This window comes from Sinocyclocheilus anshuiensis, unplaced genomic scaffold (genome assembly GCF_001515605.1).
Source record: "Sinocyclocheilus anshuiensis isolate Anshui unplaced genomic scaffold, SAMN03320099.WGS_v1.1 scaffold14, whole genome shotgun sequence".
Classification (NCBI taxonomy): domain Eukaryota; kingdom Metazoa; phylum Chordata; class Actinopteri; order Cypriniformes; family Cyprinidae; genus Sinocyclocheilus; species Sinocyclocheilus anshuiensis.
Genome location: NW_015544139.1, coordinates 385,818 through 391,043, shown reverse-complemented (window position 1 = coordinate 391,043; position 5,226 = coordinate 385,818).

The window sequence follows — 5,226 nt, the reverse complement described above, 5'->3', positions numbered from 1 at the left end:
AAATGTTGGATACTGCTGGAAATGCTGCTATGGGGTATCCTATTTATTATTTTAGGATTTTTTTGTTTGCCCCAGTGAAGCATTTCTATTAATATAACTGATTAAGTAGTCAAACTCATTCCATATGAGCAGAATAATTAATTAATTAATTAAATTGTTCCATTTATATAGCGCTTTTCTGGGTACTCAAAGCACTTTACATGAAAGGGGGGGAATCTCCTCAACCACCACCAGAACCAGAATAGTGTGGTACAGAAAGTCTATCAAAAGTAATAGGTCAATATTATTAAATTGCAGACAAAGATTTTGAATAGCTAGCAATTAGTGACCAGCAGTATCTGTACTTTCACTCAAGTAATGGAGTTGAGTACTTTGTCCGCCTCTGGACACAACTCACCAACAATAGTTAGAGGCAACAAAACTAAACAAAAGACAATGAAACATGAGGGCTATATACAAAGAACAAAGTCCAAAACAGACATTACATAGCATCAAAGGAAATGCATAGAAATAGACAACCCGAAGATGTTCATTCTTCCAGGCCAAATGTACCATACATTTTATGCACATACATTTTATACCATACATTATATGCATGTGTTATATATATATATATATATATTACACATAAACCAGTATTACAAACAACATCCAGACAACACAACAAGATTATAGGCCACTCCACAGTATTGGAACCATTATTATTTTAAAAGCTTCATCACCTTATTGTTTGGGTCTCGTTCTGGGCATAACAATTAATTTTTGATTTTCTGATCTCAAAGTTCTAGTGGGTTTATAGGAGCTCAGCAAGTTTGAAAGATCAGGAGCCAAATTATTCAAAAATCTAAAACCAAAAATTCTGAAATCAATTCCAAAACAGACAGGCAACCAATGTAATGAAGACAGAATCAGAATCTCTTTCACAGTCTGTGGCTGATTAAAAAGACTTTTATATTATATTATATTATATTATATTATATTATATTATATTATATTATATTATATTATATTATATTATATTATATTATATTATATTATATTATATTATATTATATTATATTATATTATATTATATTATATTATATTATATTATTGGACAAGAGCAATATCAAAAGTTATATTTTGTCATTTGCCATTTGAAAAAAAAAAATGCAAACCAAAATTGTTTAGTGTTAAACAGTTTAACAGTAGTGTAAAACTGTTTAGCTTAACTGTTTTAAGCTATACTTATCAGCATTTTTAAGAAATAATTTTAGGAGGAAGTAAGACATTTTTGCAATGAGACTCACTAGCACAGGCTGATAAGAGTTGTGATCTTCTGTATGATTGATAGATAAATAAAATATTTCCACATGTTCTGACAGTTCAACGGCATGATGTTACAGCTTTTTGGATTTGATTCTAATATGCTGCAATGATAAACTGCTCACTGTGTTACGTAAGATTTTTGCGTGCTTCATTAAATCTGAGTTATGAAACACAATGTTGTTCCTATTATTTACATATGGTATGCCAGTACACTCTAACGGCTGAATCTAACGGAATACGTTAAACAGACTGCTCAACACCCAACGGTGTTGCAATATCTGTTATCTCTAAGTTAAATAGCTCATGTCAGGTATTTTGAGGAGAGCATTTTTCAGTTTTAGGTGTTGCATAATCCTCATACTGTATATGGCTGAAAGCATTTGGATGCCAGATAATAATTCCTCGACCTAGCTATAATTACCAATGTTCTGGAAATTTCCATTGTTTTGTTTGCAATGTCTGTTCAGACACCTGCAAACAATTTCCAGTAAGCCGGTGTGGCTGTTGGCCACATATATCCTTTAGGTTCAATAGATTTCTATTGTGGTTGCAATGGATGAAAAGGAAAACATTCTCTGTAATCTCTTGGCCAAATGCCCACCCAACATGTTCCAGTTTTTCCAGTTTGGGAAGACTTCTTGATAAATTCTTGATAACTGTTTTTTGTTGACATGCAGGAAGACAAAGGAATATTACTGCCACCTCTCCAAAGCTCTTCAACAGGACCTTTACCTTTCTCCACTCTTTTTCTTTATATTAATTTGATAGTGTTAACGCTTCAGAAGAGCGTTACTCTCTCATGTATTTCTTTTGGAATAAGCAGACTCCTTCTTTGCAGTCTGATAGCATATATCATCCTCCTCCTGGCTCTGGTTCTTGTCTTCCCTTCTTCCAGTAAGATTTGAGACGAAGTTTGTCCAGTCCTTTGGAAATGGGCCCACAACAAGAATCGTGTTTATCTGAAGTGAACATATAACAGTACTTGCACAATGATGTTTTTTTTTTTGTCAAGTTCAGATTTGTTTCGGCTAAAGTTGTTCTTGTTTAGAAAGTCTTTACAAAGAGTATTTAAGTATTTGTCCACTTTTGTACTCTGAACAAAAATGTCCAAAAACACACTTTACATTTTTAAAATGTATTTTAATTAAAAAATGATATACATATACCATTGTATTACAGAAATACTGCAACATATATATTTACAGTATTTTTTATAGCACGTTTTGTATAAACACACATATACACACACCAAAGCTGGACAACAGAAGACTGGAAAAAGCTAACAACAGGAAACTGAGCTTACAGTTCACACAGGCTCACCAAAATTGGACAACTCAAGATTGGAAAAAGGTTGCTTTGTTTGATGACCGTCAATTTCTGCTGTGATATTTGGATGGTAGAGTCAGAATTTGGTGTAAACATGAAAGCATGGATCCATTCTGCCTTGTATTAACGGTTCAGGCTGCTGCTGGTGGTCTAATGGGGTGGGGGATATTTTTTGGCACACTTTGGGCCCATTAGTATAAACTGAGCACAGTTTAAATGCCACAGCATACCTGAGTATTGTTACTGACCATGTCCATCCCTTTATGACCATTGACCACAGTCTACCCACAGTTCACCATCACCAGATCTCAATCCAATAGAGCACCTTTGGGATGTGCAGCCAACTGTGTGATGTTATCATTTCAGTATGGACCAAAATCTCTCAGGAACGTTTCCAGCACCTTGTTCAATCTAGGCCTTGAAGAATTAAGGCCTTAATTCTTAAGGGTGAAAATGGGGTCTAACCTGCTACTAGCAAGGTAAAGTGGCTGGTGAGTGTACAGTATATTCCAGTATTTAGAGAACCTATGTAAACACAATATCCCGAATCTAGGAGGCATTCCAAGAGGCATGTATATTCACTCTGCCATCCAAATGCTTGTTTGTTTTTTAATTGACGTCATGCTTTTGCAAAGAATAGGATTTGTGAGTCAGATGAGGGAAGCAATTGCTTTTAGCAAGTTAGAGGTCTTGAACATTCTCAGCTGCTGCCATGGTTGGCATTTGATTTTGCTTAACTGCATGTGTTAGCTAGTCGGGATGCTCAGCTCTTAACAGTCTAAATCAGATAACAAACAGACGTCATAAAAGGAAGTCAATTCCTCAGGGTCCAGTGCTGGAATGCTGTCCAATGGCTGTCTTCCTGTTTTCTGGAGCAGTAGTCAAGTTCACTAAACATGTCAAGTAAAACATTGTGGAGGAGCTCAGTAAATATTATTTTATATATTGTCAATTGTGGTAGGAGCAAAGGTGTACTTGAGTCTGTTCAGCGACTTAACCCAGCCATCTAACCAGGGCATTTCCTTTACCATCGTCCTGATGGTCTCAAGGGAGATTTAGATCACCTAAAGTGCCTGTGCTTGCCAATTTGAAGGTACTGTAAACATAAACTGGATAATAAAATTTGGCCTATAGGCTTGTGTTTGTCCGAGTGTGTCTTTGTTTTGGTCTTTGGCAGGAGTTTTGTGTGCGTTTAAAGAATGTTCAACAAACTGCCTGCCAGGTCTTTATCTTTGTGTTATCACACACAAAGCTATCTACCGAAGTTCCTGTTTTTCTGTTTTTGCTGGTCTCAGAGCTACACAAATGATTTTACTCTGATATGTTGCAAAAGTGGTTAGTGGTTCTTCATCTCTAAGCTCCAGAATGTATAATATCTTATACATATTAGTCTTGCATACGTCTTGTATAATAAAGGCTCAAGAAATTTCTAAAATTTTCTTGCAGGACCGATTAGAAAAAAAGGGAATAATTCCCACGATAACACCAATGGAATGCGTAACAGTATAGGCTGTTTCAACATGTTATACCTGTCAACATTTGGGTATACTGGTAGCAAAATCTTTTATCACATAATAAGGCAGAATATTTACTTTATAGTTTCTATAGATGCCCGGTTGAGGTCAAATGGGTGGAAATTTGCGTGATTGTGTGAGTAGAATGCGTTTCATACAATATCTGGCAACTGGACAACTTTGGAATAATATGTTGATGTGATTATTCATACAACGAGGTTTGGGCCTTACAAATTACGGGAGTTTCCCGGGAGAAATAACAAAACGGGAGGAGGGCGGGTTGACGGGTGTGAAATAGACTCCCGGGAAAAACGGTTGTGTTTACATGTTAAAGTAAAACATATTTCACCTTTGTGCTCGGGGCAGGGGTTTAATGGACCATGGTTAGTTGTTTGACCAGCAAAAACCCAGATGGTCAGTCTTGTTTTTGAAACACAGTAGCCGATAAACCGCAAATGACCATCCTGGAACAGATAATGACAATCTTAGCTATAGAAGCTACCATGTCCCACAGTATAAATGAGCTATAAAATTAAGATAGATTTTCAAACAGAAATGTGTTGAGTAAATCAGTCAAATGAGCAGACAAAAACAGTTGTTAAGTTGGATTTGCATCATTTTGATGTTCCTTTATAAACAATTTATGAGATTAATATACACAGTAATACTATAAATGCGAATATGTTTTAAGAACTGTAACCAATCTTAACTTGAAGCGTTATTTTTCTGTAAAAACGTTTTTTTATTCGCATAAAAAATAATTTGACCGAGAATAACATTGCTCGAGGATTGCACGAGACACTGGTCATATTTCTTCCGTCGACCTCAGCGGAGGAGGAGGAGGCAAACGTGTCATTCTTTTGTTTGGTTTTGCAATAAATGTGTTCAGAAACAAGTCTTTTGACAAAGTGATAAATAACTGTCACAAACAATGTTGATATTTCCATCACGGGATGGCACACTGTCTGTCCTCTAGCACTGTGTAACGCTGGAAATTACGAGTCCCCCCCCTCCTTGACAAAATGGTATGCGCGGTTCCTAAGCGCTCCAGTCTGTTGTTCTCTCCTACAGTGAATCA